This window comes from Macaca nemestrina, chromosome 9, assembly GCF_043159975.1.
Source record: "Macaca nemestrina isolate mMacNem1 chromosome 9, mMacNem.hap1, whole genome shotgun sequence".
Lineage (NCBI taxonomy): Eukaryota > Metazoa > Chordata > Mammalia > Primates > Cercopithecidae > Macaca > Macaca nemestrina.
The window spans coordinates 90,061,573-90,082,312 of record NC_092133.1 but is presented as its reverse complement, the minus strand read 5'-3'; the positions used below and the strand labels follow the sequence as shown (position 1 = coordinate 90,082,312).

Here is a 20,740-nt window from a genome sequence, read left to right as displayed (position 1 = left end):
CAGTGGGGCCGGGCAGTTGGCAGCTCTAAGCGGCCCCTGCGGAGCGCCCATCCTCTGTGGTTTAGAAGCACGTTTGCCTCACATGGCAAGCACTGCTGCCTTTGTTCTCCTACAACTCCTCAGGGGCTGAGCCCTTGGGAATGAACATGCACAATAACAGGTTGCAGAGGCCTGAGGATTGTTTCTGACAACAGCAGCTCTCTGTGACCGTGGCTCCCAACTGCATCTTCCCCAGGTCCTTTAGGCGCAGACCTGGGGAGGCGGTCACCCCTCAAGTAAGAGGGCGACAAAAACTAAATGAGTCAAGCCACCCCACCCACCACCCTCACCCTGAGGCAGGTGCATGTTCTCAGCCCTTTGACAAGGCTCCCTAGAAGTTAGTCCCTTTATGCAAATCGGCCTCCCCCTCTGGCGTGCGTGTGTGTGTGTGTGTGTGTGTGTGTGTACACAATGGCATTGACCTGAAAGTAAAATCCAATAGGTAAGAAACATCCTATTCCAACCATGACAGACCCTTCCCCCAATGCACGTGGGTGGAGCTTGGTCACCATCCCCAAGATTTCTGGCTCTCAGTCTCAAAATGTGGGCTTAGCAATGTATGGAGTAGCCTTTCCAAGTATCCCCTATAAGCAAAGACAGTCTAAAACCAACATAAAAATGAGTGTGCATGTGGGTTGAGAGTTTTCAAGATCCAGGACGGTGCATTAAAAAGACCTAGAGAGCTTCAGCAGTACTGAGGCCTGGCCCCACCACAGACCAGTGAAAGCAGAATATCTGGGGAGGCGTCAGGCGTCTTTATTATTTGAACTCCTCAGCTGATTTTAACAGGTAGCCGGGGTGGAAAATTCTGGGTCAGGCCTTACAGAGACTGGAGTCCATGGCTCCTCCAGCTAGCCTGATAACAATTCTATCCACACAGGGAACCATCCTGTCCCCACACACTGCGTGTCATCCAGCCAGTGGTTCTCAGGCTTTGATGTGTGTCCAAGTCACTTGGGAGGATCATAAGGACCACAGAGCCCCAGGTTCCTTGGAGTGGGTGGGACTCGGGCCTGGGGATTTCTCAGAGCTCCCGTGTGAGTCTGATGCCCATCGGAGTGTGATCACCAAGGGCCTTGTCCTTACAGAGAGTAGAAGGTGGTTGGGCAAGCACAGCAATTGATGGCAGTGCTCCTTGCCTGTTTCACAGTAATACCAGCCAGGAGCCAGCTGAGCCTCCTGCAGAGGTGAGCCAAAGAGAGCCCCCCACTCTTTCACCTCCGCCTCCCACACACACCAGAGCTCCGTTCTGGAGCTGTGCCTATGCAAAACCCAGTTTCCTCAGCCACTGCGGGCTGCGGTGGGCTTCTGTGCTCTCCACCTGTCATCCCAGGAGCACTGTCCCAGGCTCCACCTGACTCAGGGAAAGGTCTGTTTCCTGTGCTCTGAAACGCTGGGTCTCCAGACACTCCATCCATGAAACAAACAAAATAGTGTGAGTCTGTGTTCTCAAATGGGAAGGCCCCAACACACGCTGCCTCCTGGCCCCTTGAATTGGTGCTCCCCACCAGGCCCACCACGCAGGCTCTGTGGTCCATGAGGAGACAGGCTCACGATGGGGCCTCCTCCCAGGAGACCAAGCTCCCAGGAAACTTCCCCTCAGACCCAGGGCTCTGAGCTGGGTAATGTCTAAGGAGAGGCACAAGAATGACTGGTCAGGGACTGGAGTCTCTGCCTGGCCTACCTAAGGGTATCCTCAGCTGCAGGTCCCCTTACTCAATGAACAGAACAGGGAGGGGATGCCTCTGAGCATCCACCCCTGAAGCTTATCTGTCTCAGTCTGGCCACAGCCCCTCCAGCACCTGAAATGTTAACTCTGCTTCCTTCTAGAAAGCCTGAGGCCATGGAGGAGGCTGGGCGGGGGCAGGTGTGGATAGGTGGACTCTGGCCAGACAGGGCCCTAAGGTGCCGCCTTGCCTGGGTGCCCAGCCCTGATTCTGGGACAAGGACCATGCTCCACACCAAGCACACTTGCCAGCCTGCCCTGTCTGCTCTGAGCCATCTCCTCAACCCACTGCCTCTTCCCTCTGCTGGACACTCACCTCTGACGCCTCCCCCACAGCTCCATGTCAGCTATATGTTGTCTCTGTCTTCTCATTAGGACTTTAGGCACACTCCAGACAACATCTCTTTTAATTTTTATTACTAAAAAGTTCCTCTCCAACAACACCAAACCACCAAGGGGTGGCTGGCAGGGCAGCACTCTCTGGGTCGGGCCAGCAGGGGTGCCTGGGAGGGGGCTTATGGCAGAGGGGTAGGGGTGGGCCACTCCCTGGATGCATTTAGGACTATTTTGCAGATAGGTGATGGGGAAGCACCCACAAGGATAGAGTTTGAAATAAAAAGCAAGCTAAAGCCAGGACTTTGAGGAATGGAGCTCAGATCCCCAAAACTTAGCATGTAGAACAATGTTTTTGAATCTTACTGGGCATAAGACTCACCAGAAAGAGATAAAAATGCAGATTTCAAGGCAGCCGAGGAAGCTGCTCCCACAGCAAGCCCTGCTAGGCCTGTGGTGTGTTTCCAGGAAAGATTATGGGAGACTCGATGAAGAGAAAAGCAGAATCCAGGGATGGGTGAGGTCGGACAGCCAAGGCCAGAGCACAGGGTGTAAACCAGAGAGGTCCTGAGGTCCCAGCTGATGGGAAGTACACGAGAGGTAGGAGGGCTGTGAGTGGAACATGGATCCTAAAGTCACAGATCTCTGGGCATGACTTCCTGCGATTCTGAAAGCCTCCAGCCTTCAGGTCAACCCTTGAAATGTGAGCAGGTCATACAGAACCTCGGGGCCTGTGAAATCTTCCTCCTTAGAAATAGACTCTTAATTTATAGAGTTGAGAGTCCACCCAAGAGGAAAGAGCTGGATTTATTGCTGGCAAAATATGAAGGTTGTAACACGATACCTCTTCAAGTCTCCTTGTATATTTTCACGGGCCAGGCAGTAATTGCCTCCAGAGGTGAGGCCCTGATGGGTTAGGGGAGGAACCCTACCCACCCGCCCACCAGCTAGGAGGAGGGGGTCTGGGGCCAGGTACAGCTGTGGTAAGGATGCAGGACAGAATGCACTGAGAAAAATAAGTCATGGTAGGGTCCAGCAGGCCCAGGAACTAGCAAATAAGGAAGCCACAGAAACAGAGGGAAGGTGGTAAACAGAGCAGAAGGGAGCCGAGAACTTCCTCGTTACAAAAGCAGGAGCCCTACTCTGTTCCCAAAGGCCTGAAATCTCTCCAGAGGGTAGCCGTGTCCACACAAGGCTTCCTCTGGGTGAATCAGGCACAATGAGGGCCCGGGATGAGTCACTCTCGCTCCAGCCTGGCGTCTTCCCTTTGGGGCCTTTCTGCAGACAGAAAACTGTAGCCAAATTAGGACACTCTAAGGATCTGAAGGCACCAAGACCTGCTGGCCTGTGCCCAGAAGCATCCAGATTTTCCGCCCGATTTGGGGTGATCCTTAAGTCATCCGACTCTCATTTTCCTCATGGTGAAGGGTGTTTATTAAAACCCAGTGACTTGTGAAGACCACCAAATGGTACCTATGTGATGTCAAAGCTGTGCTGGAAGAAGGGAAGTGTATTCTCCCAACTAGTGGTTCAGGAGAAAGAGGCATGACTCCCACAAGCACTGGGAAAACTTTCATCCACCAAATAATCACACAAGTCATGCAAATGAACACTGTGGGAGGTGCCTCAAAGGAGAGAACATGCACCTGCCCCTGCCCCCTGCCCCTGCCCCTGGCCCTGGCCCTGGGGACGCTGGCAAAGATTCTGTGAGGAGCTCACCTTTGGACTGAGGTCTGGAGGATAAGCACATGCCAACAGGTCAAAGAGGGGGCAGACAGTATTGGGGGCAAACAGAGCACCATGCAGATGCCTAGAGCAGGGGTTCATGGTGAGCTCAGCTTCATGAGAGGTTGCAGCCAGAATGGGGAGGACTGTGGACCAGGTAAAGATCTAGTCATTGATCTGGAAAAAAAAAAAAAAAAAAAAAAAAAGGCACGTGAAGCATGTAGAGCCATTGAAGGACTTTAGGCAGGACAGCGGCATAGTGAAGCTTTGAAAAAGGCCACGCTGGCCAGAAGCAGTGCAGGGAGAGGCCTGCAAGTTGCAGGACCAGCACAGAGAGGCGTCCTGGCCATTTCCACCAGGCAGTCTCAAGAGGGCTGCTGCAGCTCCAACTGAGACGCTGGCTGTGGATAAAGGCGGATGTGTGAGACCACCTGACAGACAGAATCAGCGGGGACAGACTGCATTTGGGGTAGATGAGGGTTTGCTGTCTCCACGGCAATATCCTAACAGGAGGACCACGGGAACAAGGTGTGACTTGGAGCTCCAGATTCAGGTTCTGTTTTTATTATGTCAAGATCCAGGTGCCATCTACATGGGAGCTTCAGGAAGGCAGTTGGCTGTGTGTTTCTGGAGCTGAGGAGAAAGCTCTAGAAGGAGATTTCAGTGTCTATGTCAGCTGCACACGGGAGTTCACGAAGCCAAGCTCCTGAATGAGGCGGCCAGAGGAGAGCTCCGCATGAGAAAGAGTGACAGCCAGAACTGAGTCACAGTTGCACCCCATGGACAGTAGCCGTGTGCAGTGCACAGAACAGGAGAGAATGGGGTCTGGAGGCCAAGACGGTGTGTCAGAAGGAGGGAATCGTTAGCAATGACAAAAGCTGCTGAGACCCTGGAAAAGAGAGACAACAAGAGAACTCCAAGGGTTGTACGGAGACATCATCCCGAAAATGCTGAAAAGTCAGTAGGCGACAGACTGTAGGGACATAGGGTTGCATGTGAAAACAATTGGGGTGAGTGAGGAAATGTCAACGCTTTTGAATATGTGAGAAGTAGGATTGGAGCTGTGCTTGGGAAGATCATGGTGGCTTGAAAGGAGAAGAAGCTAGGAATTTCATTCTCCGCGTTAATACTGCCATCTTGTAAGAAATAAGGCGGTGTAGGACAAGGTTGGAGCAGTCCAAGAATGGATGGGAATGATCAAATCACAGCCACTAAGCTTGCGGGAACTGAATTAGGGGGTGACTCCACAGATACGGAAAGGAGAGCAGCTGGACTTAGTGTTGAATGGGCCACTACAGGGTGAAGGCACAGACAACTAAGAGACTGGCAGGAAGGAGAACAGAATCCATGCCCCTGTCAGAGCTGGATGGCCAGGGATTCTCTGCTGAGCCATTGTCAGGGGCAGCTGTTTCAGGCTCCAGTAGAATGTCACAATGTGGAGACACCCACCAGTCACTGTTACCTGAAGACCTGTGCTCAGGACACAGGGCAAGTGGGTGTGGGGCCGGCAGGGACTGCAGAGTTCACTCAGGGACACGTGTGGAATGCACAGAGGGGCTGTGGGAACACAGAGCCCCAGAGGAAAGGACAGTGGACAGCAGGAGTGAGCAGGAGACGCGGAGAAAAGGATGGATGAGGAATGGAGCCCTGTGGAGAAGGGCAAAGAGACTGCTTCCACCGTGGCTTTGCGGGGAGATGCTGGGCAAGGCTTCTGCAGTCCCCTGGGTTTGGAGGGCACAGTTTCCACTCGTGTGTAGGAGGAGGAGCCAAATGGAAAGGGATGGAGACAGAGGAGGAGGGCAGAGGGGCAGCAGCTCAGGACCACACCATCTGAGGATGGAGAGAGGGCTGGGAACACGAACAGCCCCGGGGCTCAGCGCAGGCCGCCAAGGGAATTCTTCAGTTGTCTGCTTTGGCCACTACTATTTGTGTGTGTGAATATGTGTGTGTGTGTGTTTTCTGAGCTTTATTGAAGTATAACTAAAAAATAAAAATTGAGTGTTTAAGGTGTACAAGGTCATGTTTTGATATAAACAGGCACTGTGAGATTATCAAGAACAAGCTAATCACCAAATCCCTCACCACATTTTTTGTAAGAATACTTGAAATCTACTCTATTAGCAAATTTCAAGGATATAGAGCAGCATTATTAACTATAGTCACCATGCCATGCATTGGGTCTTCATAATTTATCTAATAAGTAGAAGTTTCCTATCATGTTTTTCAATAAGAAAGATGGGTATGGAGAAGTCAAAATGGCCAATGAATGTGGAAAAAAGAACACAATTAATGGCAGTGATTACCCGACATGCTAGTTAAGACACTGAAACATTGTCCATCTGTCAAAGTAGCAAATGCAACCAGTTTCTGCAGACACATCATTTGGGTTAAAGACAGGACTGCGTATCATAGGATGGCATTTTTCCCTGGCTCTGCGGCTGCTGCCATGGTGGCTCTCCCAGCCCCTGCTGTGGGCATGCCTGGACGCGACCCCCAGCCTCCTCGCTTCCCTGTGGTGTGGGTCGCTTCCTCTAGAGCTGCAATTACATTTGAGCCAGAGTCAGACACAGAGGCTTCTGAGCCCTGAAGATGCTGCAGGATCTGCGGGGCTGCAGGAAGCTGCCTCAGGACCTGCTTGTGCAGGCGGGAAGGCAAGCTCAATGGCAACTCCATGATGTCTTAGAGATTTCCTCTAATGTCACAAAGGGAAGAAAGACCAAAAGTGCCATATTTGAGGTCCAGAAACAGCAAAGTGGGCACTGTAACTCAGGATGGGTCAAGGGACCTGGCCACTCACGTATAGCTGAGAGGTGGCAGAGCCGAGATCTCATCCAGGCTGCCAAAACCCAAACACAGACCCTGCCTGCAGCACGCTCTGCCTCTCTAAGTCCACCCTGCCTAGGACTAGGAAGGCCGGGTGTCCTCCCACCCAAGGCAGGCAGTGGTGGGAGGAAGTCAGCGGAGAGACCAGGTGAGGGCCCCCAGCACAGCCACAGCACAGCCCATGTGAGCCTGTCGGACATCGACACATACCACACGTCACCTTGTGCACAGTCAGCCCCCGAGCAAGGGCACAGCAGAGCACCTGGTCGCAGAGCAGTGTGGACAGGAGAGGGCACACTGGCCCTGCTGGGGAGAGTGGGCAACTGAGGAACATGCTGGGGCCAGGGTTGCCACCAGCTAGCCTGAGCCAGGGAAACTATTCAACTTTTTTTTTTTTCCCAACAAAAACAATGACAATTTTCTGTCCATTGTCATTTCCTAAGAACGCTTACGGGACAAAGTCTGAGCTGCAGTAAACAGCCTGGGAGCCAAAGTCCTCTGGCTCCAGCGAGCACGTTAGGCATGATTCATCTGGTGAACATTCTCTTTCTAAAGAGGGAAGGCCAGGTTAAACAAGGGTTTGCACAAAGCTCTCTTCCTGTGACAAACAAAAGCCTGGGCTGGGCCAGCCATCAGTCCAGGCTCAGGAGAGGTCCCTAACCAAGTTCGTATGTGGCTCCCATGAGACCCTCCCAGATGGGGCTTGGGGAAGATCTGATGATGATGGTGATGATGATGATATGGTGTTCTTCCAGAAATGCCTAAAATGTGCCAGTAGAGTCTTCCCTGGGAAGTAATATTGTCCTGGCAAAGCAATGGTATCAGGAGGCCTTTTAGTCTCAATCAGAATAGGAAGGAGAAGGTACCTGTGGGAATAAATGAAGCACCGTGGGCCCCAAAGAGAGCCAACATGCAAATCATGGCCTGAAGACGACCCAGGAGGGAATGGAGCTCAGGACCAAAGAGGGGACACAGAGAGGAGGCAGCAGAGGGACCGGCAGCACCATGATCCAGGCATCCATAGTGGCAACGCCAAGCAGCAATGGCCCTCCTGTGCTCAGCGGTTACACGAAGGCCCAGATCAGTGCCAAGCAGGTGGTCTACTGGGTAGGCAGGGTATGAAGGAGACATTTCCTGCCTGATCTTGTCAGCCAGGCTCACATCTCAGACCAATTCCCATCCCACCTTAAATTGCAATCCACATCCTTCTCAGGAAACAAGAAACCCCTCAGTCTGCACAATGCTTTCTTTGCCATGATTTGTATCACCTATGTCTTGCTCTATGATTTGGGGATTATGTCCATTGTTTGTTGGCTACACTCTCACCCCTCATTTGGAATATGCATCAGCTGCAGGAGGGCAGGGAATTTTTTGTTGCTCCCTGATCTCCCCCTAGCACCTCAAGCAGTGCCTGGCACACAGCAGGTGTCCACAGTACTTGTTGAATGCAGAAGTGAATGAACGGTAGGATAGAGTCACCCAGCTGACTTGGACCCGGACTGGCCCAGCTGGTGGTCTACACCGTGATTTGCTGCATAAGCCACGCAGCTTTTCCTGCATCGACACAGATGCAGCCCCTCTGTCCAAACATGGTGCTCCCTCTGTCATTGATGGGAACCAGATGGAGTCTCGCCTGTAACATGACTGAGCACTGATTTCAGTAAAGTAAGTGAATTACCAAAATGTAGTCATTATAATCTATCTTCATCTTAGTGACACACTTGGCCGGCTGCTATAAACCAGGGCTTGAAGAGTGAATGTGAATTTACAGACCTCTCAGCTCTGCCCACAGGACCCAAATTTGGCAGAATTGTCATCTCTATTGAATTGTTTCAACTTAATGATGAGCTCTTCTACCCCCAGATTTACCCGTAATATGTGGTAACCCAGTTATAGGAGCTGTCTGATAATTCATCCTAGTACATCAGATTTGGAAAGACCTTTAGGGTCATCTAAACAAATTCCATCTGCTTGAAACAAATGCCACTAAATCACAGCTACCACTCTTCCAAGACTGGGCCAAAGCCCAGCTCACACAACTCATCCCACTCAAACAACAGTCCCACACACAAAATGAAGTGTCCACTCCTAAAGCTGAGTCAGCCCTGAAAGGTCTGAGGGCTTGAGCGACCTAGCTCAGGCATGACAAGTGACTTTCAGAACTGTTACTCAAACTGAAGAGTGTCTGACTCCAACCCAGCACTCCCAACCATTATGCTTACCACAGACTCTGAATTCTGGAGAAAATTGTCAATAGAGATGTAGAGTATTGGTGACTCATAGGTCCTTGACACCTGCACTCACCAATCTTAACAACATTAAAAGCGAGAAGGCCAGACATTGTTGCTTCCTGATGTGATGAAGGTACAGCAGGAAGTGCACAGCATTCATACAAAGTGGCTCTGCAAAAAAATAAAAAATAAAAAAATACGTGAGTTTAATCAAGCATTGGATATTAACCCCCTGTAAGAGACGTGGAAGATAAATCTTCAAGAAGAGGGCATTTAGCTAAATCCAGAACATAATCCACTCTACAGAAAAATGACCCATGACCAAGTTTTTTCAACAAATAAATGCATTTAAAAAAACAGGGAGATGTATTACAGATTAAAAGAGACCTAAGAGACACCTCACCCAACCACAGTGCGTGGACCTTGTCTGCATCCTGAATCCAGCAAAGCACCTGCAAAAGGACAATGATTTTTATATTTAGCTGAGATTCATTTATGATGACTGCAGTATACTATTCCATTCTATACCTTTTTCCTTTTTTTATTTTTGTAGATTTAGGGGGTACAAGTACAGTTTTGTTACGTGGATAGATTTCATAGTCGTGAGGCCTGGGCTTTTGGTGTAATCATCACTTGATTAGTATACATTGTACCTGTTAAGTAATTTCTCATCCCCCCCTTGCCCTCCCAACCTCCCCCCTTTCTGAGTCTCCAATGTCTGTTATTCCACACTCTATGTCCATGTGAACACATTATTTAGCTCCCACTTATAAATGAGAACACACAGTATTTGACTTTCTGTTTCTGAGTTGTTTCACTTGAGATAATGGCCTCCAGTTCTGCACATGTTACTGCAAAAGACATGATTTCATTCTTTTTTATGGCTGAGTAGTATTCTAGGGTGTGTGTGTGTGTGTGTGTGTGTGTGTGTGTGTGTGTGTATTATACACATTATATATATATAAAACATACATATTATATATATACACCAATACCAATATGGTGTGTGCGTGTGTGTGTGTGTGTGTGTGTGTGTATATATACTTCTAGAATTTGCTTCAAAATACTCCAGGAAAAATAAAACATAGAGTAAAGGGGTAGATGAAGTAAGAATAGCTAAGTGCTGATCATTATTGAAGCTAGGATATGAACAAGTGAGGTTTCATTCATATTAAGTATACTTCTACATATGCTTAATATTTTCCATAACAAAGTTAAATTTAAAAAGAAGTAATGACACCCAGGAATAGAATCTTAAACACCAAAGCAACATTGTACTTTATATGGAAATGGTCACGCTCTCCCTTTGAAAAGCTTTCTCGTCACGGGAGATAAAGTTACCAACTTAGAGAAACGGAAGGATCTCAGTGAGAGACTCCCCAGGAATATACCACAGAAAGCAAAAGCATAATGGCTAAGAGATAAAACTATGGAAAATTTAAGAAAAGATGTATGTTTTTAAATACTAGTGAAACATTTAAATATGCATAATGAACTGGTAAAATATAAAGTACATGTCAAAAAATCTTAACATTATCATTACATTAAAAATTTCATAATCCTATAAGAAAAAATAGACTATTCCCTCCAAACGGGCAAAAGATATGAGCAGAAAGTTTGTGGGGGGGAAAGGAAAGGTATAAAGACAGTGAATATGCATAAGGGAAAAAACAAGCACAGGTTCACTTGTAATAAAATCAGCACATATTTAAAAAGAACATCAAGGTCTACACATTATTGACAAGATGAGCTCATTGGAGAACATCGCATAGTCCCGCTGTGGCTGAAGGGAAACTGTTCTTCCGCCACACTGCTGGTTCACACTCGCTATTTATATGTAGCAAAAGCTCATTAATGCCCTTTGTTTCAGCAGTTCTTCTTACAACTATTTATTCATGAGAAGTAAAAACAAACAAAGGTTTGTCTTACCTACAACAGTAAGTACAGGCAGTTTCTTCTGGCGCTATGTAAAAATTCGTGCATGATTGAAGATGATGAACCCTTGGCTTGAAGTCAGAGGCCTGAATCCTGATGCTGGCCTACTTTTAGGACTTGGTTTCTTCTTATCCTATGGGCTAAAAGTTAGCACTTAAGTCTACAGCTACTGAAAAACTGGAATAGATCTAAAAGACAAAGTGTTTATTTTTGCTAATATATATAAGCTACCTATTAAAAACCTGCCTATTCAGTAGATACCATTTTGCGCATCAGACTAAAATAATAAAAATAATGATCTTCTTCAGTCTTGAGTCTTGAATCTCAGAATCTTCATCTGTATGGTGAACTCACTGGGATAGTTTTAGAAAACACATCCATTGGCCAATACGCTGAGTTCTAGTCCAACATGAAAAGCATATCCTTGTGTTATCCAAGTCATAAAAGTAGAGCCAGTTTCCCTAAGATGTATTCTTGGAATTTTCCAGAAGATTAATTCTTCTCAAGCCTTAGATTGCTACAGGATTGGTCTCGTGGGCTAACATCCATAAGAGGACATTACCAGTTGAGAACCCACGGACTTACAGGTGAAACTGACTGCAGCTTGCTTCTATCTGAATTTCCCCTGAGGTGAACAAATCTGTGCCAGTAGGAGTTGCCCAAGTCTCCATTCTAGAGCAACAGGGCTGTTTTGAGTACAGTTATGAAGGAGGAAAAGCAGCTCCATGCCTCCATGGAAACCCAGCCTGAAGATCTCAAGATCCTGGTCCCTGAAGAAGCAGATCCATGGCACCAAACCCCACACTGTACAGCCCATCTAAAGGTCAACGGCACCTGTGCAAGAGATATTAAGGAGGAGCAACGATAAACAAAATCAGAGCATCTATGAGCTTACTCTAGTGGCGAATTTGAGGAAAAGCTTTGGCGTTATCCAGCTTAAAATTGAAGTCAAATGCTGCAGCGTTTCCAGAAACATGAGGCACTGGTTTGTCCCCAGGACAGGAAATACTGATGTTGACTTTCATGATGGAAACAATGACTTCTGCCCACTCTCCACCCTCCTTTCTTACACTTAGAAAATTTGGCATTAAAATGAAAGGCAAACCAAAAAAGAAATGGAAGGTGACAACCAGAGAAAAGACCATGTCAGCAAAATCCCAGCTCCAAGTCCTGAGCCCTGATACTGAAGATGCATTCACAGTTTGACACAGAGGGTGGTATTAGGATCTAGGAACAGATCGGGGAAAATTTGAGTAAAGGAAGCACCTGACCAGGAGAGCCAGGCTGCACTTGGAATCACTGGGGAAGGAGAATCTTGGTTACATTTGCTTACCAGGATTACCCTCCTGTGGGTTAATCAATCCTAATAGGATGCTGAAGGGTTTTTTTTTAATTTTCAATTCAGAGGCCCATTTTTAAAAATATGCTCACTGTTGGTTAAGGCACACAGCTGATTTTATTAATATATATAAGGATCCATGTCTAAAGAACTCAAAGTTATTATTAAACTTATAACTACTAAATTAACAGGCACATATACAACATAAACATTCTCAAATACAGGACTGTGTCATGTTTAAAACCCTACTTGTTCACTGAGCACCATTTTATGCAAAACTATCTGAGAAAACAGCTGCCAATTAATATTGGAATAAGATAAAGTCAACCTATGCCAATGAATGGAGCAATATTGGAACCTATTTTCCAGAACTAACTTGATCATTCAACAAAAAATTCTGGCAGGAAAAAAGAAGAATATATACATACACACACACATATACAGGTTCTTTTCAGAAAACGTCTCAGAAATGTGGTCCTCATCATGTGAACGCAGTGTTCATATGTGTGCTGCCTGATTTGACTCTCAGCTTTCTGTCATTGCATTGGTGTTTGGGGGGTTTTGTTCTCATAGTACAGAAAAACTTTCAACAGTTAAATGTGTGCAAAATAAAATGCAAACAGCACAACTCAATTACTTTCCTTCAAACTGATGGCATGTTTCTCAGTGTCTGTCAGTTGTTTCAACAGAAACTTTTCTATCAAAATCATCTGCAAAGAATTGAAATTACCCTTTCAACATTTGTTTTCCAAAATCCTGCTCTGTTTTCTCTTTGAAATTCAAAATTACTAATATACCATACTGCAAATATAAGTGCCTTTCTCCAGAAAGCTCTAGTGGCCAAGTAGAAATGTTTCCCTTCGGATCAAGGAAATGGTATTTTGTGATTAAATTAGTTTGAGCAACACAGTTCTGGGTGTTTTATATCTCAGAGCTGTGATTTTCTAGCAGATGGCTTCGACATTTTTATACTGAGGCAAGTTTTAGTTTTCCAACCTCAGTTAAAATCTTTAAAACGTTTGCTTTAGAAGGAATTACTACACAATGGGAAAAGAACCATATGCAATACCTTATCATTTAGGAAAAATATTCCATTTTGAAACTGGATTTCATTATGGCCTGTTTTGTGTAAGTAGGCTGCAGGTTTAGTTGCTACACACATTGTTAGGGCCCTGCAAGCGTCTGTTTTTCGTTACCCTCCCCACACAACCCGGCCCTCTGAACCCCGGTGCCTGCATCTGTGCGCATACATGCTGTGATTCATTACAATAACAGGAATCTGCTGCTGTTATGATTGAGATAAATCAGCTTTGTGGTCTGGGCAGCCATTCTGATAGCCATGGCTCCACCTCAAATTTGCTGCCTGGTCTTTAGCCATCTGCAATACAGGCTGGTCGACGAAGTAGACACACAGATACTATATTTTCTTAGGAATTCGAATAAAATAGATACTGTGGGCCAGAAATTTAACTAACACCTTTCCCTACATTAACTAATTTAATCCTCACAACATCTTTAGTGGTTAACTCCTTCTCTTATCTGCCTTAGGTATACTAAGGGATTGCTTGCCCACAGCACCCCAGTTGGTGTGCAGCTCAACTTGATCCCTGGGTCCCAGCTCTGAACAGCTGTTATGACATGCTGTCACCTTGCCATCTTGGCTCCAGGGCGAGGACTGGAGTCCCCCACTGTTCATTTCTGTAGTGGGTCCTGAAGGGAAGAAGAACCAGACTTGGTCATCCACACTCTCCCCAGCCCAATCACCTGTCTGCACCTTGGGGCTGGATACATCACTGGCCATGGCATAGACTGGTCTCTTGGCAAAGCTGAGGGGAGGTTAGCCAACCTGGAGTTTTCTACCTAGTCAACTCCCACTAACAATGGTAACTGTGACTTCTCTCTCTCTTCTTTCTTACATCCTGTTTTCTTTCTCTTTCTTTTGTTTTTTGTATTTTTGTTTTGTTTTGTTTGTTTGTTTGTTTGTTTTGAGACAGGGTCTCACTTTGCCACATAGGCTAGAGTGCAGTGGCATGATCACAGCTCCCTGCAGCCTCTACCTCCTGGGCTCAAACAATCCTCCTGACTCAGCCTCCTGAGTAGCTGGGACTACAGGGGCATGCCACCACACCAGCTACTTTTTTTTTTTGTAGATATGGGGTCTCACTATGTTGCCCAGGGTGCTCTCAAACATCTGGATTCAAACAATCCTCCCACCTCAACCTCCCAAATGTTGGGATTACAAGCATGAGTCACCACACCTTGCCTCTTCCAGCTACTTTTATATTTGCTTCCACAGCAGAGAATTTTAATATTTTCCTTTGTGTAGCACAACTGAAAAATTTACTGTTTATCTAAAATTCAAATTTATCTGGACATCTTGGTTTTATTTGCTCACTCTGGTCGCCCTAACTAGGTGATTGCCAACGCAGAATGCATCGGACTCCTTAAATAGCAGGACAAGGTCACAAAGGTGGAGGGCCTGGTCCCCGGTGCTCCCCGACTTCTCCTAGTGCCCCTTCCCTGGCTGGCATCCCACATGGAGTCCACCCGTCACTCCTGCTCACCTGACCTAAGACCGTGGCCATCCCTTTGCCGCCAGCCAGTCTCGCTCGGATGTCCCTGCTACATGAGCTCTTCCCTGCCTGCCCCATCTTGCACACCCTATATGTTCGTTTATTTTATATTTATATATTTCATCCCACCCAATTAGACATCAGGGACCTGGATTGCCCAGGGCACTGCGGCAGCCCCATCTAGCACATGGTCGGCTTCCTGTTAGCAGCTGTGAATGGATGAATCCTCCAGGAAACCTTAGCATTCCTTGACACACTAACAAGGCTTCTGACACATAGTGCCTAACGAGGGATGTTTCAGTGGTCTGACCAGGTGTGAAGTGCCTCAAGCCATGCCAAGAACTCCTTGGACAGCACGCTGACACTGCACATCACTCTCCCTCTCAACTCCAGGGCCAACTGGCAGCTTCTATGTCACTTACCACAGTTGCCTTGCAGTTCGTTGCATGTCTTTGTTATCTGCCAGGCCAGACTGAGTTCACACAGAGCAGAAACCACTTCCCCGTGCCTTTCACCTCGTTGAGTGAGCATCCAAGAAGCACAGACTCTGTGGTGGGGGTTGCATTGTACACATGTTCAAGCACTCACACGCTCCTCGGAGCTCTGCCCAGGCCAGAATGGCCAGCATCGGGTCATGGCAGATGGAGCCTCACAGACACTGTGCAGACGCAGTGGAGACGTGGCAGTCAGGATGGAGCACTCATCCCCATGGGGCTTGATGCTGTAAGCCAGCTGCGAGGGTAGGAAGCAGGAGCTTAGCTGGAGTTGCCACCAAAGTGAGGCGCGTTTTCATTGGTGAGGCCGAGTTTGACAACAGGACAGAAGAGTAACCAGAGAAGGGTAATGTAGTTCTTGTATTTCCCGGGCCTCTCAAAACTATCTGAAGAGCTACTTTTTGCCAGGTGCTCTACTAATCACTAAAATACAGATGAATAGATGTGACCCTAACCTTGGGGGGCTTGTGATTTTCTCCCACGCTCCTCTCAGCTATCACCTTGTGAAGGATGAAGATACACATCCTTTATCACTTTGGCTGCCTGGAGCCTACTAGAGAATTGGCCTCAGTAAGATCATTGTTATTGCTCCATGTTCCTCTAAGAGAAGGGACTAGAACAAAAGGGAAAGACTCAGAAAAGGAATTGGGCAAAATCATATAAGCAAGAAGCTTTCAGCAGCCTAAATTCTCCAGCAGTGGAGTGGGCCTTCCTTTGGGAGGATGCATTTCCTTTTTCTGAATGTGGCCAAGCACGGGTTGGGCCACCTCCTAACAAGAACCCTGTGGAGGAAACTCAGGCACGTCCGCCATGCCTCTCAGGCCTCTTGTGACCCAGGAGGCTCCATGATCCCTTGGTGGTGATGTGGCTGTTTTCAGAGTCTTTTCAAGAACTCTGTATTAGCATTCTCCAGAGAAACAGAATAATAAGATAGAGAAAGAGATATCTATATATAGATACAGATAAAACGAGATTGATTATGGGAATCGGCTCATGGGATTGTGGATGCTGAGAGATCCTACGATCTGCCCTCGGCACCCTGGAGCCCAGGAAAGCCAGTGGTGTGATGCAGCCCAAACCTGAAGGCCTGAGAATCAAGAAAGCCAACAGTGTAGGTTCAAGTCTGAGTCTGCAGGTCTGAGAACCAGGAGTGCTGGCATCCGCAGGCAGGAGAAAAGAGGCAACCCAGCCCAAGGAGAGAAAGAGAGAATTTTCCCTTCTGCCTTTCAGTTCTATCTGGGCCCTCAATAGATTGCATGGTGCCCAAACACATGGGTGAGGGCGGGCCTTCTTACCCAGTCTGCTGATTCAAACGCTCATCTCTTCTGGAAACACCCTCATGGGCACACCCAGAAATAATGTCTGACCAGTTGTCTGCATCCTTAAACTGGTCAGGTCGACACATAAAATCAACCCTCACAGTACGGATGATACTAGGTGATTCCCATAACATTTATTAATTATTCTGCAAAAGAGTCAGGAATGTGGATCCTTGGTCTTTCTGATGATCAAAATCTTTATTCACTGACACTGTACCTAGCAAGAAAACATTATCTAACAATCTGTCCCCTCCTCTGGCTCAGCTTTTCACCCTGCTCTGCCCTCCGCCTGCATCTGATATCTCTGTAGAGGGACTCCATTCCCTCACAATCCATATCCACGCAATGGGAAAACCCACAGGAGCAGGATAAGGGGACAGATTGCGGTCCTGCCACAGTTCTTCTCCCTCTAGATGACAGAGGCTCATCACATGCCGATCTGTGGTCGCATTCCATTCTGGTGACACATTTGAAAGGACGTGTTCTTTTAGGCACAATAAAATTGAATTTCATCTCCACATGTGGAGCTAAGTAGGAAAATTACCTTAATTAAACGCAGCAGAATTCAGATTTATTGCCCACCACATGGAGTGCTCTTAGTCTCTGAGGACCGAACCTGATATTCCAGAAAAGCCATTTCCCACTGGCGCTGTGCACTTGTCCACCTATGGCCTTCAGATGCACGGACTCAAGAAGAAGAAATGTGTTCCACAATTTTCAATGTGGTAAAGAGATTTACAGTTTAATAAAAACCATAAGGCCAACGCAAGTAGTTGAAAAGTGAATGCAAAGTCAAATTGCTGTTTGGGCCGCATGTCCTAAGCAAGTGGGTTGACTGTTTGGCCTCCTCCCTGACTTCACTGGAATCAGAGGGTCTTCTTTGTTCTCAATAAACTCATGCTTTGGTATCCTATAGGTTGTTTTCAGTTCCAGGTAGTAAAAACTATTGACTGTGAGAAAGAGATTAGAGAAATAAAGTAATAGATCAAGAGGATATAAAACTGAAACCCTGAGAAGTAGATTGTTTTCCCTAACAAATAGGTCTAAGGTGGAAAAGAGGAAACACACAGAGGGCCCGGAACACGGTGAATGGCCCAATTGTGTGACAAGCAATTCAGAAGGGCAGGCAGCGAGGCTTGCCAATCTAGCAGGCGCTTGTGTGGGGCCAGAATTCCCTCTGAGTCATTAATTTTAAACAGTGCTAAAATGCTGGTATTCTCATTGCACATGAAATAGAATGAATGCTCTTTGTAGACAAAGAAGTACTTCAGGGATGCCGTCGATCCTTACTGTACTTGCCTGGACCATGGTTTTTCCTCGGCTTGTTTTCTTTGTTTTAACCTGAGCAATCTTACCAGTTCCCATCATCACCATAGCCACCTCTCATGAAATGACTCAACTGCTGGCTTCTCTTCATGGGTCCAGAGCCCCATTTCCAGTGTTTAACTGGGTGCCCCCACTTGTCCACTGGACATCTCAAACGGGGCTCCCACAGGCACCTCAAATTCCACATGCCCTCAACTCACCTCGGTGTCTTTCCCGCTAAGCAAGCTCATCCTCCTCTCTTCCCTGTGCCCATCAATTCCATCCGCAACCCCAGACAGACAACTCAACCAGAGGCTGTCATGCTGTGCTCTGCATGACCACAGCTTTGTGGCTGTGATGCACCCACTCTGTTGGCACTGACCATTGCCCAGCAGCCTGCCTGAGTCGCAGCTCCCCGCATGCAGTGCAAGAGGGCCAGAGCCCCTGACCCCGGCTTCTCCTCTCCCAGTGTGCATTCCCGTGTGCACAGATGAGCTCCTCTTGCAGGGTTCCTGACTGGACCCATCCAGCCTGGAGCCGCTCAGGCCCCACAGTCCTCTCCCAGCCTGAGGCCAGCTCCAAGGAAGACCTCCAACCTGTTCAGCACTCATGCTCAGACCCCTGGCAACTCACTGATCCCTGCTGTTGTCCACTTGTTGGAGTGGTGCCTGCCCCGCCAGCACTGTCTTGCCCATAGCCACATTCCCATATTTGTCTCCAGTAGCCTGTGCCTATCCTCCACACTTGTCCCTTGAACAACACAGGTTTGAATGCATGGATCCACTTATACTCAGATTTTCCAACCAAACTCGAATGGAAAACACAGTATTCCCAGCAAGCGAAGGCTGCTTATGCAAAGGCCCGCCTTTCCTTACACACGGGTTCTGCAGGGCTTACAGCAGGACTTGAGTATGCATGGAGTTTGATATACACGGGGATCCTGGAACCAATCCCCACACACACCAAGGGAGGACTGTATGAAAAGGAGACTTATTCAGGGAAGTGGTTCACGTGGTTGTAGAGGCTGAGAAGTCCTGCGATCTGCCATCTGTAAGCTGGGAAGCAGGGAAGCCGGTGGTGACATGCAACCTGAGTCCTAAGGCCTGAGAGGTGGGGAAGGCAGTGGCTGATGGCCTAAGTCCCGGTTTGGGTAGGGAAACCTGAGAACCAGGAGCACCAGTGTTCAAGGGCAGGAGAGGATGGATGTCTCCACTCAAGCAGGAGTGGGTAGATCTGCTTTTCCTCCACCTTTTTGTTCTATTCAGGCCCTCAATGGATTGAACCATGCCTGCCTGCACTGGTGAGGATGGGTATTCTTTTTCAGTCCACGATTCTAATGCCAGCCTCTTCCAAAACACCTGCACAGACACATCGGATATAACGCGCTGCCAGCCATCTGAGCATCCCTTAGGCACACCACATTGACATATAAAATTAACCATCATAATACCTAATTTTATAGATTGTATAATTGTGTAGATAAATATGGATCATGTAAGCACTAACAAAAAGAAGACAGAAGCAGTATTTCCAATGTAGAACTCAAAGTGACACATTCAATGAGAGAAGGGGATGCCACGTTAACAAAAGGCATGGTCTGTTTACCCGGAATCCTGTCCCAGCTTTTCACGGGGCTGGCCACCTGTCCTCTGGCCTCAGCTTCAGTGTGCCCTCCCCAGGGTGACCTTCCTGACCATTCCACAAACAGTTCATCCCCTCCATACCTTGAAAAGGCTGCTGATTTCACCAACCTTCATAGCACCAACCAGGATTCTTTTAAATTAATACTTACTTATCTGCTTGTTTATTGCTTGTTTTGTAGCTATAATGTATGAATCATGAAGTACAGGAGGCCGCTAGATTCTCTCACCTGCCATTGTATTTCTAGTGCTTAGCACAGTGCGCAGCATACCAAAAGCGTTTAATAAGCATTCCTAAAATGAGCACCACTGCATAACATCACAAATCGACGCACCCAAAAGTTCCAGGAATATCTCAATAAAATATATTTTAAATGCAGAAAAAATTAGCCAAACTACATGAACCAGTACCAGTACGTGGCCCGTTAGGAACCAGGCCGCACAGAAGGAGGTGAGTGGCAGGTGAGTGAGCGAAGTGTCATGTGTATTTACAGCCACTCCTCCTGGCTTACATTACCACCTGAGCTCCACTACCTGTCAGATCAGTGGTGGCATTAGAGTCTCCTAGAAGCACGAACCCTACTGTGATCTGTGCATGTGAGGAATCTATATTAGGTTGCACACTCCTGATGAGAATGTAATGCCTGGTGATCTGTCACTGTCTCCCATCACCCCCAGACGGGACCATCTAGTTGTAAGGAAACAAGCTTAGAGATCCCACTGATTCTACATTATTGTGAGTTTTACCATCATTTCATTATATTACCGTATAATGATAATAGAAATAGAGTGCACAATAATGCACTTGAATCATCCTGAAACCATCCCCTACCATCATCCATGGAAAAACTGTCTTCCACAAAACCAGTCCCTGGTGCCAAAAAGGTTGGGGACACTGAATTTCGTTCAACAAATATTTACTTAATTCCTATATGAATCAGTTTCTGTTAAGTAGTTGAAGCTGAGCTGAGGATGAAATGGACAATTCTGCCTCAACAAACTTGCATCGAGATGACTCCAGGATTTGGCTAACACAACTACCACTAACTAAATATGATATATAAACATATGCACATGGCAGTGTGTGTGTATATATTACTCTATTCCAACAGATAATACATATTTAATTGTATATCTTTGGAACACTGTCAAAAATGGATCATGTTTGAGGCTAAAAAAGATATTAATGCTTTACCTAAAATTAAAATCCTTCATATTATTTTCTCTAACCACAGTGTAATAAAACCAGACTTTAATA

General features: G+C 47.0%; 1 long non-coding RNA gene across 5 annotated transcripts in view; it reads right to left on the bottom strand.

The window, feature by feature from the left end:
* LOC105486594 (uncharacterized) overlaps positions 1 to 20,740 on the bottom strand; it is a 72,916-nt gene that overhangs the window by 12,818 nt on the left and 39,358 nt on the right. Inside the window, exons 1-4 of one of the 5 annotated variants that reach the window (XR_011608002.1) lie at positions 15,147 to 20,596; positions 10,807 to 11,646; positions 9,281 to 9,329; positions 8,951 to 9,048 (exon numbers count right to left, since the gene is read on the bottom strand). This is a non-coding gene — a long non-coding RNA (uncharacterized lncRNA). Of the gene's footprint in view, positions 1 to 8,868; positions 9,049 to 9,280; positions 9,330 to 10,806; positions 20,611 to 20,740 lie in introns of those variants that run through there. The other 4 variants (XR_011607999.1, XR_011608003.1, XR_011608000.1 and 1 more) reach the window with 4 other exon arrangements.